The sequence below is a fragment of the Neolamprologus multifasciatus genome, chromosome 8 (assembly GCF_963576455.1).
Source record: "Neolamprologus multifasciatus chromosome 8, fNeoMul1.2, whole genome shotgun sequence".
In the NCBI taxonomy this organism is placed as follows: domain Eukaryota; kingdom Metazoa; phylum Chordata; class Actinopteri; order Cichliformes; family Cichlidae; genus Neolamprologus; species Neolamprologus multifasciatus.
Window position 1 is genome coordinate 26,428,877 of NC_140446.1, and position 12,900 is coordinate 26,441,776.

Sequence of the window (12,900 nt, forward strand, 5' to 3'; positions counted from 1 at the left end):
CATTCATTCCCGCTCTGCAGTTGATACCCTATCCTTCTAGAGCAGGGGTGTCAAACTCCAGGCCTCGAGGGCCGGTGTCCAGCAGGTTTTAGATCTCACCCTGGGTCAACACACCTGAATCAAGTGATCAGTTCATTACCAGGCCTCTGGAGAACTTCAAGACATGCTGAGGAGTTAATTTAGCCATTTAAATCAGCTGTGTTGGATCAAGGACACATCTAAAACCTGCAGGACACCGGCCCTCGAGGACTGGAGTTCGACACCTGTGCTCTAGAGTCACACGAGGTGCGTTGGTTCTCAGCTTTATTTCAGATGCTGGCACACTGCTCTCAGTTTGCTCCGAGGACCACTCCAACATGAGTGATCTCACACTTGAGATGGGATGCAATCTGTCTTTTCCCAGGGCTCTTTGTCTAATACTACTAATTAGAGAAAGAGAGAAAAGGGTCAGTCCTCTCTGTGTATTCTTTGTATACACCCCCCCCCCCCCCCCTCTACTCCTCTCACTCTACCAATTACTGGATTAGAAGGCATACTACCGGGAGTCACTTAGAAACCCAGGCCCACATGTGCTGTCATTAACAATATAAGGATAATGGTGACTGTAACACAGCCTTGAAGAGCCCTGTGGTTTGTGACCAAAGTTGGCCATTAGCTGATTACTGCAGTTAATGCAGAACAACAAGAAATCAAGGCCTTGACTCTTATGTACTCCTACAACAGAGATATCAGCACAAGAAACAGAGAAACAGAATATACAAACTTCACCGGAGTGTGTGAATAGCTTTAATGTGTACACTTTACAAAGGAGAAGACGCATTTTACTTTCAGCGATTCAAACAATCGGTTTCTTAATTACTTTTTAAAGAAAGCAATCCATTACATTGAGCATGTTAAGTGAGTCAGTGAGAAAGCAGAGAGGATAGTCATTACTGTGTGACGTTTTCACATTATTTTGTGCTGGGTTAATGACAAGTGAGCTACTTCACATGTTTAAGAAGTACCTGCAAGAAGTTTTGGAACCAGTAGGGAGACCAGTATGGAGCAAAACCATTCTCATATTGGCACCAAATGTTTATGATATGATCCTAAATGTAAACTAAGGTTTACAAATGTGTAGACTGATTTGTCTTTAAGTGTTTGAGCGTTCACAAATGTTTGCTCCAATCCACACACACAAATGGAACTGCAACATACATAAAGCTATTTTCAGAAAAATTGTATAAACAACAGTGACCAATAAGAACAGATCGTGTAATGTGCATGTGGGATTTGGAGACATTTCTCATACTGTTAGAGCCAGAAATGTAAGCTGCATTTAAGTGCTGATGGAACATCAAGACAGCTGGGATTCCCGTTTTTCTAAATAAGAAGAAACATAAGCATAAACAAGATCTTCAACGTTCAACAAGAATACAGGTGCTGCTTCACAGTAGCCTGTGAAGGTTAATATCTAGTTTCAATAGGCTTCTGCTACATGGTGGATGTTCGTCTGCTCGAAAAACAGTCAGTGCACAACTACAGATGTGAAAACACAATTCTAAAATATAACTGTTGTTGTTATCCTTAATTTCCCATTTTACAAAAAAGTATTAGTTTTGGATTAAGATGGCAAATTAAACTTTATTTGTATTCCTGAACAGAAAAATTCGTCTAAGTAGTTTAACATTATGATTATTTAATTTCCAACTTCTTAGACAAGTCCAGTGTTTCGAATTTGGGTATAAAAATGAGAAATTAGTCATTTCTCTAATAATTAGAGAATAGCTTTTGATAGTTTTCTAAATTCCTTTCTCTAAAGCTGTTGCTGATTGTGTGGAGAAGGAAATGTCACATATATACACTCACTACACAACAGTGTTTGAGTGATTACTAAAAAAAAAAAAATTAGGCAGCACGGTGGTTAGCACTGTTGCTGCACAGCAAAAAGGTCCTGAGTTCAATTCCAACATCAGGCCATCTTTCTGTGTGGAGTTTGCATGTTCTCCCTGTGTTTGCGTGGGTTCCCTCCGGGTACTCCGGCTTCCTCCCACCGTCCAAAGACATGCAGCTTTTGGGGATAGGTTAATTGGATAATCCAAATTGCCACTAGGTGTGAATGTGAGTGCGAATGGTTGTCTGTCCCTGTGTGTTGGCCCTGCGACAGACTGGCGACCTGTCCAGGGTGTACCCCGCCTCTCGCCCTATGACAGCTGGGATAGGCTCCAGCGCCCCCCGCGACCCTGAAAAGGATAAGCGGAAGCGAATGTGCTACTCTTTTCTGACAAACTTGTATTTTTACTCAGTTTTAGATAGAATTTGCATTCTATTTTTGTCCTATTGTATATTTTATTCTATTTTATTCTACTGTATATAGTATTTTATTTTATTCTATTCTATTCTGTACAGTTGTGTACAGTATATTATCCGTATTGTATTCTAATTTTTGCTATATAACTTTTGCACTGTCCACTTCCTGCTGTGACGAAACAAATTTCCCACATGTGGGAGTAATAAAGGTTATCTTATCTTATCTTATATGTTATTTTTACATATTTAATTGAAGAAAGTAACTTCTTACTGACTCAATGGACAAAATAAGACATGAGAGTTACACTACTTGTTTCATTCTTTATTCTGCACAATAGCCTGACATGAATTCTCACATAATTGATCATCGTTTCCAACCCTAACTTGGAAACATAATTGACTTTTTTTTGGATTCAAAAAAAAAGTGAATAGTTTACTTTGGCATGCAGACTGGAGGAGCCAGGGATAAAGCCACTGAACAACTGATTGCTACGTATACGGCACCCCTCCTCTTTCTCCTGAGCCAAAAGAATCATAATGCTGTGCAATGAGGTGAATTCGGTACACTCAGAAGTATACGTACAGTAGGCTTCACATCTGGACAATATATCCAACAAGGTAATTGCAAATTAGTGTTTCTTTTTGGTAAAGCAACAAGTATTTAAAGAGTCAGTACTCTCAGTAGGCAATACTGTAATCTAAAAAATTACCTTTTCATATCAGGGGTGGCTGTAGCTCAGGTGGTAGAGCAGGTCATCTGCTGGTCGGAAGGTTGGTGGTTCGATTCCTGGCTTCCCCTAGTCTGCATGCCAAATATCCTTGGGCAAGATACTAACCCCAAATTGCTCTCCGATGCATCCATCGGAGTATGAATGTGTGTGAATGTTAGCTATAAAGCACTTAGAAAAATGTGCTTGTGCGAATGGGTGTGAATGGGTGAATGCACAAGTTGTGTAAAGCGCTTTGAGTGCTCAGATGAGTAGAAAAGCGCTATATAAGAACCAGTCCATTTACCATCAGCAATTTTGTAATGCAAGAAGTTACTTCCAAAAGTAACATTACCCAACTCTGAGCTCTCTTGGAAGTGCAGTGAAACCTAAACAGCCAAATGAATCATCCAGATGGTCTATAAGATATTGCATACATAGCAGGATATAATTTGGCTTTGCTTCTGTATTTTTTTTCCACTGTTTGCTCTCTACACATAATTTTTAGACATGTAAAAGAATGGGCATCTCAATCAAAAGGGTGTTTTCCAGCCAAAAAACCTCTCTGCCAAAACGTGCCATCTGTTCCTACTCTGGGGCAGAGGTAGCAGTATATTAAAGCAGCTCCAGCAACTTTTGCTTGGTGTCAGGAGAAGTTGCTTCCAGCCAACTGATCATTCAAATATCCTTGAGACCGTAACGTTAACCTTCTCTGCAGGAAATAAATGGACTTCATTTGCTTTAGATTAGCACTCTCACTGCTGCGATGTGTAAAACACCTACAGGTAGCAGATGGCTGAAAATCGTCATGGTCTGATAGATGCAAAAGTGTGAAATGGGAGCTGAAGTGTGACTTTCCTGTACAATCAACTGGGAGATGAGAAGGAGATTCTATATGATCTAATCTCATCTGCTGTTTACGTAAAGGTTTCTCATTCCTGAACCTGAGAACATGCTGAGATGACAGGAGTATTTCCCTCAGGGATGATCACAACCATTTAGACACAAGATAGCATGAATCAAGATTTCCCAAAGCTTTCCCCAGTGGTGGTAAATGTAGTATTCCATTTGGACACTCGTGAGCAAAAGCATGATGACTCAGGAATGGGGCAATTTTCACAAAGAAGGCTCTCAGCTTGGTACTTCAGCAGAGAGATGAGTTGATTTTTTTTGCCTCTGACCTTTTAATGTTGTTTGCCTTCTGCTTTTGCAACCAAGAAAACCTTAGAAACCTTCAAAATGCATCCCAACTTTTACCCTGAATGTGCTCTGAGCTTAAATTACAGCAAATTAAGCCTCTTTTGTAGGGGAAAAGCTTATCCCTGCAAAAGCCACCCCACCCCTTCTGCTTGTTAGACAGCCTGAGACTTAACAGTGTTTAATTGATTAAACTATGAATGCCTTCGAAGACTCAGTTCCACCAAGTGATGCAGTGTACAGACACCGAATGGATGGCAGGCAACAGCAGAGAGCCCAAACTCTCTGAAATGACTCACAGGGGCAAGAGAATATGGTGTTGATTATATAATTGTGTGCATGCCTACTCCAGAAAGTCTCATTGACTCTAGCTTTTATACAGCACTCCTATCGTCAAAGGCGCATTTATGTTCCCACAATACGTGTATATGTGCATATGATTTGTGTGTCTTACTAACAACCTTCTTCGCATCAAACTTTTGTATTTGTCTGCTTTCATTTGATCTACCAACACTGTTGTGTTTATTTGTGCTCCATGCTGCCAGAGGAGGCTTGTTAGTCAGGATTGTTTATTGCCCTTAGAGGCCCAGCTTTGTCGTTGCCTTTCTCGACAGCTCATCAGCCGGTGAGTGGCTTCACAATAAATTGACCTAAATTATGCATGGCTTTCTTAGGCCGGTGCAAAGGGTTCCTGACATCAAGGGGTCCCTTTACAACACAAGATTTAGTTTAGTTCGGTGACTAGAAAAGGATTTGCCCCCATGGAAGGGTTCCTATTTTATGGCTTTACAGATTTGACTCAAAGTAAATTTAATACGGGGCTTTTTGATCAAAAGAAAAATGTCCTTTATGTTAGGGCAAAACACGTTTCACCAGAGTTAATAGCAAGATCAAAATCAAAACCTGTTTACATATTCAGCTCTCCATAATCAGTCTCAGTCCATCTGAAATCAAGCGACACAATCTTGATTTATGATTTAGGGCATGATAGACGTCAAATGGCATCGATACCTATTTTAGTTATCTATCTAAGTTAGGTACTATTTCATCATAGAACACTGCATGTATTGAACTTTTAGCTGGCCTTCAGCAGTGCTAAAAATATGTGGAATGAAATTTGAATTTCCTTTCCTTTTTATAAATTGAACCCTCTCAGGCTCAAATTAAACTTTTTGTTGCTAATGCACAACCAAGTCCTGCAGTGGTACTTCTGAGTAAAAAAACCTCATAAAATATGTATGTGGGGTAATCAGGTTGTTAGTTTTTAACTGTTGCAAATCTGCAACCCCTGCCTTGAGAGGGTCAACAATGTAGTGCCAACAGCTAACCACTAAGTAAAAGTCAAAGTATAAAGTGAATGAAAAATTAAGTGAATAATTCATTGACGTAATTTGTAACAGATAAAGGTCCAATTGGGATGCTGAGACAAAGACAGTTTATTACAGTCTCTTTCAAAACATGTGAAAAGGAGAACTATATAAAGCTAGACTGTCCCTGGCCTGTTCAACAGCCAAGTCTGGCCAGAGTTAAGAGATACACAGAATGCATAAGTCTCTGTATTGTAGCTAATTGTAGCTAAGGCTAATTGCCATTAGCACTGTTAAAGGTCAACCAAAAGTTCCATAAATTTAGTCTTTTACTAATCCATTCGCTTCCACTTATCCTTTCCAGGGTCTCGGGGGGCGCTGGAGCCTATCCCAGCTGTCATAGGGCGAAAGGCAGGGTACACCCTGGACAGGTCACCAGTCTGTCGCAGGGCTAACACATAGAGTCACAGACAACCATTCGCGCTCACATTCACTCACAGAGTCACACCTATGGGCGATTTAGATTAATCAATTAACCTATCTCCACTCCCTGCATGTTTTTGAACTGTGGGAGGAAGCCAGAGTACCTGGGGAGAACATGCAAACTCCACACAGAAAGACCGCGGCCTGATGGTGGAATTGAACTCAGGACCTTCTCGTTGTGCGGGAAGAGTGCTAACCACCATGCCACCGTGCTGCCCCCTTCTGCTAATCAAATCTACTTATTTACTGACTAAATTGCATGGTAACTAGTATAACACTAACCCATGTTACTAGTAGATCCTGGGATCTGCTGGAGCCACTCACTTAGCTTGGAGGTCACTGCACCAAGTGGTCCGATTACCACTGGGACCACTGTTACCTTCACCCTCCACGTCTTCTCAAGTTCTTCTCTTAGTCCTTAGTACTTCTCCAACTTCTCATGTTCCCTCTTCAGGATGTTGCCTTCAACTGGTATAGCTACATCTTCCTTTGCTTGTCCACTACTACTATGTTTGTTTGGTTGGTCTGTATCTGGAAGTACCACAGGATCTTAGCTTGGTCATTCTCGACCACCCAAGGGGGCGTTTCCCATTTTGACCTCAGGACTTCCAGGCCATACTCAGAACAAATGTTTCGGTATACCAGACCTTCCCAAAGTGTGGGGCCCGCCCCCTAGGGGGGGGGGCGCAGAGCCATTGCAGGGGGGGGGCGTGGTATGAAAAGGAAAAAAACAAAAAAACAACGCTTGGACACTGCTAGCATAATGGACAGGTTTTTGACGGGGCTCCCACACAAACGCAAAGCATGAGATGAAGCATCGCTGAATATGTTTCCAAACCAACTTCATTCTAAGCCAAAGACTAGAAAACATGGTGAAGCAAATCTTCCCTTTGGCTTCACCTGCACAAGTGCCGAGGTAGGTCTCCCCTGCAGAATTGGTTTTCCCTTCGTCGGGAGCAGCGCTGGGCTCTCCAAATCACGGACAAACAGGATCCCACATTCTTGATTTTTAGTTCAAACACTTCTTGTAATAACTAACTACTCCTGACATTTTGGAGATGTTAGCTTTTTATACAGTAAAGTTACAGTGGGATACAAATAACATCAGGCTGATCCTGCCACAATTTGTTCCCCGGTTCAAATCACGGACAAACAGCATCCAACAGTTGTTTATGTTTTTTGAACTCATTTTGCAGAGGGATTTTTTTGAAAAATGTATTGATAGCAATGTTGAATATTATTACACAGGAAAAAAAACAACTACATGTAAAATAATTACACCGTGACGCCTGTGCCTTTCTAAATGGAGGGACAGTAACTGCGTAAGCGTGTAAAACCTGCAGATAGAGACAAAATACTGTCACTGTTAATCTGAATATCTGCCATTCTGCATTTCATCTCATGTAAACAATAACGTGGCACACAGCGTGATGTGAAAAAAGGCACATACCTTTGACGTTGCACGTTTTCGGTGATTCGAAACACCGTTTACGTGTGGACGAAAGGTCCAAACGCATAGAAACAGCTGCGTTTTCAAAAATACCCGTGTAGGTGTGGACGTACCATAAAAGAGTTAGTAGTTTATTTTCTTACTACCTGCACTACCTGTACATTACTTGTATTTACTTAATTGTTTACTAAATGTTTGAGGTGTGAAATAAACCGCAATGGAGCAAAAAATGGGTGTGTGTGGTTAAAGGATGTGTGCATGCGTGTGTGTGCGCGGGGGTCGGGGGCGCAAATATTTTTCTTGTAAAACAAAGGGGGGCCTAGCAAAACAAGTTTGGGAGCCACTGCAGTATACTATGCCAGTGACTTGGTTTTGGTGCTCCATGACCCTGGTGCTGTCCAAGTCTTCATACTGGATAACCTTTCTTGGATGTCTGCCAAATGATGGTCCAGTGATGGTCACCTGTTCAGGGAGGTTCATTATGGGTTGTGTCCTTCTCCCATATGCTCTTCCAGTATTCCAGTATCCCCAGCAGTGATCATCTCCATCATTGTGGTGGTCCTCCTTTTGCAACCAAAAAAGCCCTGACCCGCTGAGACTCCTCTAGACCTTGTGGCTGTGCGGTGATATCTGGCACCAAGATGGTAGCACCACTCTTTTAAGTTGCAATTAGGCCCTGCATGGATTGGACTTGTTTGTCCAGCACATCCAAAAGATGTTCGATTGGATAAAGATATGGGAAATTGGGAGGCCAGGTCAACACCTTAAACTAGTTGTACTTCTCAAACTATTCCTGAACCACTTTGCTTTGTGAATGGGTGCATTCATCAAGGAATACTGTTTCTATTAAAGGGTGTACATGACCTGCAACACTGCTTAGGTATGTTGTACCTGTCAAAGTAACATCTACATCAATGGAAGGACCCAAGGTTTCCCAGCCGAAAATTGCTCAAGATATGAAACTGCCTCTGCCAGCTTGCCTTCTTCATAGTCATGAGAAGAAGGCAAATACTGGCATGCACACGCAACCAGCCATGCCCATGAAGTAACTGTCAAAACCTGTTTTCAAACTCGCCCTGTAAAACTTGCTTAAATCCTCAGGTTTGCCCGTTTTTCCTGTTTCTGACACAGTAGCTTTGAGGACACATGTTCATGTACTCCGTAATATATCTCACACACTAACAGGTGCCACAGGGAAGACATGCTCAGTGCTATTCAATGGTCATAATGTAATATAAATGCTGTTAAACAGGGAAATAACTTTTTGACACAGGTTTTCCAAACATCCTAGTTCTAGTTTGGATGCTTACATTATTTAATTTTGCACATAGAGACACAAAATTATTTTACAAAAGCCAAAACTATTGAGGTCAAACTTATTGGGCCCCCTGATGCTAATAGTCAGTTGTAGATCCTTGTTTCCAGATAATAGCCTGTAGTTTTTTGATATATTTTTCAACATGCCTCACACATCTCTTGAGCAAGTCCAGCCCAATCTTCAAACACTTACTGACCTCCTCCATACATATTGATAATGATTTGAACTAAAAATTTGAAATTTGAATCGATTACTGCATAAGACCTTCTTCCCCTGATACGTAACATCAGTAACGCCTCCATGGCTCCTGCAGGCTAGACTCTCAGTCAGAGTGGATTTCCCTGTGATTAGTAATGTTTTGTATGTACAGGAATTAACATTAGAGATGGTCTGAGGAGCCGAGGTGGGGGCAGGAGATACTTTAAATACTTCCTTAATGTTTGAATAAGCTAGGTCCAATGTGTTCTCTAGGTGGAGGTGACTCGAGACTTTTGCACAGTACTCGATATATATATAGATAGATGACTTTGACACAACCTTATTATCAAACCTTGATTTTGACTAGATTTTTTCTGTCAAGTGTTAATTTTTGTTTTGTGGAGAGTAGGGATGGGTATCGAAAACCGGTTCTTGTTGAGAACCGGTTCCCACTGTTTCAATTCCTTGGAATTGTTTGCCATTTTTGCAAACGATTCCCTTATCGATTCCAGTCGCCCTGAATGACGTCACCACATTGCGGAGCGTCATTTACCTGGCAGAAAACATGGCGGCTCAAACGCTCAAAAGTTTGGTTATACTTTAGGAGAACGGATGACAACAGGGCAACTTGCAAAGTAGATATTTCATTTAAGGGAGGAAACACTACGAATATGCAAAAGCATTTGCTCACAAAACACGCGATGACCTCAAATGAATGTCGTGTTTTTAATTCCGCTCCGGACTCGTGAATCTCAACCCAGCAGCAGCGGTAACATTTGCACGTCCTCTCCCGTTAATCCGGCAGGTAAATAATCAACAACAGTGCATATTATGTTAGCGCGATCTGCCTTATTACAAAACCTGCCATTACTGTGCATTTAGGTGACCATGATGAGAGAGACAGTCTGGCTCAGATGCTGGCAGTTCTCGCTGCAGTCTACCGTTAGCGTCTCCTTTCAGGCCAGGATAGACGAATGTCACCGAGCAGTGACTAAGTTTGTGGTCAAAGACTTGCACCCATTTGCCACAGCAGATGATTTTCGGTAAGTGAATGTGTTTAATTGTAGGCAGGGACATTACTGGATATTCTTGTGTAATTGCTACAGAATAATTTATGTTATACTTTGTTATTGCTACAGAAGAATATTTATTTTGTTATTTTACATTTACAATTTTTTTTCCTGGGGACCCTGTGACACCCCATTGAAGAGCCGTAGGCTGTGGATCTCTTAAGATCTCACTGTTGGGTTTGTAAGGCCATGTTACTCCTAAATTTCTATCTTGTTCAAAGAGAAGATATAAAACAAAGTTCTAAGCTAATCGACCTTAGTGTTCTCCTTTTTTAAGAAGAATCGATAAAGAATCGAATCGTTAAACAGAATCGAAAATGGAATCGGAATCGTGAAAATCTTATCAATACCCATCCCTAGTGGAGAGGGATTTTGTCACCTTATTAACCAATGAAAGATCTTGATACTATAATGGGCTTGTATAATGCCTCCAATGCCCGGGTTAACTAATTATATTGACTGGAGCAGCTGTATTTTAATTGAGTGGCTTGATAATAGAGGGGAACACATATAAAAACATGCATTTGTGCTTTATATCTGTAATTCATTTAAATCGTTTTGTATTTAGTTGGTGTTACAGCCTGGGGTGGGTGTAGCTTAGGTGGTGGAGAAGGTCCTCTGCTAATTGGAAGGTTGCAGTCTGGATGCCAAATGTATTTATGTAAGATTTTAACCCCACATTGCTCTCCAATCCATCGCTTGAAATGTGAATCTCAGAAAGTACTCACATAGAAAAAGGTGCTTGAGGTGAGTTGTGTGCTTTGAAGTGGTGAGTGCTCAGATAGAGTAGTTAAGTACTATATAACAACCAGTCCATTTAAATGTACACTGTACTGTAAAATATCTGAGTAGTTAGGTGTCTTTTTAGAGTACTTCGCTGATCCCTGCCTCTGTAGGGGTTCTCTCTGAGGTCTTTGTTGGAGTAAACTCTTACAGACACATACAGTAGATAGTTGACTAGGACAATCAGGCTAGAAGGGTCAAGGATATGATACTTTACGATAGAAGTACAAAATCACAACATTTGCTTCTTTCTTGGGACAGGCTGATGTCGAAATCACGCCAGTGTAGAGAATCTTTATAGGGATTAGCAAACAGTGCTTAAAAAAGAATGTAGATAATTAATTTCAACCATGGCATTTGCCAATTGTTATTTATACAGTTTCCAACAAGCTTGATCAACAGACGAAAAGTCACAATAATCCATTTGAATAGACACCAGTTAGTTTGCGAACTCCCCTTGGCAGTTGGTCTCCTGGTTTGCATCTCTAAAATGTAACAGAAAAAGTCCATCCATCCATCCACCCATCCAATCTCTTCCACTTATGCTTGTCAGGGTTGCAGTGGGGACTTGAGCCTATCCCAGCTACCAGTAAAAGTAATTTCTTAAAACAAAAGAAAAACATCAGGAAGCACACATCAAAGCACACATTTATCCAGTGTGTTTGTAACTCTATGAGATAAAGTGTGTTCAGGTGTGTATTGTAGTCTAGTTTTGTGCTCATCATATGTATCCATTTCACTCTGCGTGGTATAAGAAAACCAGTTCTACTACCATAAGCAATAGAATAACAATATGAATAAAAATATTAATAAGAAATAGTAAGCAATTAGACTATAGTACTTATGTTCCTGTAGCTTTCACCAGTACTGACCCTCTCGAGTTTATGTTGGTTAAGAAAATATGAAAGCATGCAGTCTGCCCTCAGTTGATTCTCTATGTTGGAGAGATTTTACATTCAGCATGTGTCTGGTGGTATTTTTACCACCTTGGAGCCAAAACAAAATAATCAAACTATCTTTTTACTTCGGTAGGCATCATTCATAATGTATGTGCCAGTGAAGGTAACCTTTAACAATTCAACTTAAGGACCACAGGTTAGTGTGCAGAATTAAGCAAAGAGACCAGTGGTGCTGCAATTGCCTGCTACACAGAGTCAACTGAATTAGTGTTGCACACAAAAACTAGCGGATTAGTTATCATGAAAGTTTGTAAATTGATTGGTATCTGTCACGGCGGGGTGCGCCGGTGTGAAGAAGAGGTAGACCCAGATGCAGACACGGTGGAGACAGAACTAGGTTTCCAAAAATAAAGCGAGCCTTTATTGTGGCTGATGGCATGACAAAAACACTAGAGAACACTGAAACTGGGAAAACTAAGGAGACCAAGAACACTGTGTAAACTAAAAAGACTATGACCCTCTGTGAAAGAACTATGAAGAAACTATGAACACAGAGTAACTAGGCAGGCTATGAAACAGTGACACAATAACGGAAACTATGAAAAGATGAGGTGAGGATAACAGACGATCTGACCCCGACTGAGCAGAAACACACGGATTAAGTACACATAAGGAATGATCAGGGGAAGCGGAATCACATGGGGAAAACAGCTGACAACAATTAACATAATGACAGGACAGGGGACGTGAAGCTAAATACAATAAACAAAAAACACAAGGATCCTTCAAAATAAAACGGGAAACCTAACGAGACGCAGACATGACTCGAACTAGACAAACAAAGAAAACTTGGACATGAAACCTGACAGATAAACACACGAAGACTTAACACAGAAAACTTCACAGAGGGATGAGACAAATGGGGAGCTTGATAAATCATGAATTAAAACTGTAACCGAGGCATGACAGAATGTAACTAGATGAACTGAAATGAAACTAGACTGAAAGGAATAACAAAAACATCAAGAAACTCAGAATACTGGGTCACATGACCCAGGACCATGACAGGTATCCATGGTTTCCACAGGATCTACAGGCCTAATGACGTTTGAAACGGGATATTGTGAATGATGAATAGCAGACAGTAAAAAGTAACATTGCTGTACATTATCAAAAAACTGTATGAATTATAATATCAC

General features: G+C 40.8%; 1 long non-coding RNA gene across 1 annotated transcript; it reads right to left on the reverse strand.

Moving 5' to 3' along the window:
- Positions 1-9,352: 9,352 nt before the first annotated feature.
- Positions 9,353-12,326, reverse strand: LOC146513223 (uncharacterized). Its single transcript, XR_014875606.1, has 2 exons — positions 12,252-12,326; positions 9,353-12,219 (listed from the first exon to the last, which is right to left on the reverse strand). It is a non-coding gene; the product is annotated as an uncharacterized LOC146513223 (long non-coding RNA).
- Between the last annotated feature and the right edge of the window lie 574 nt (positions 12,327-12,900).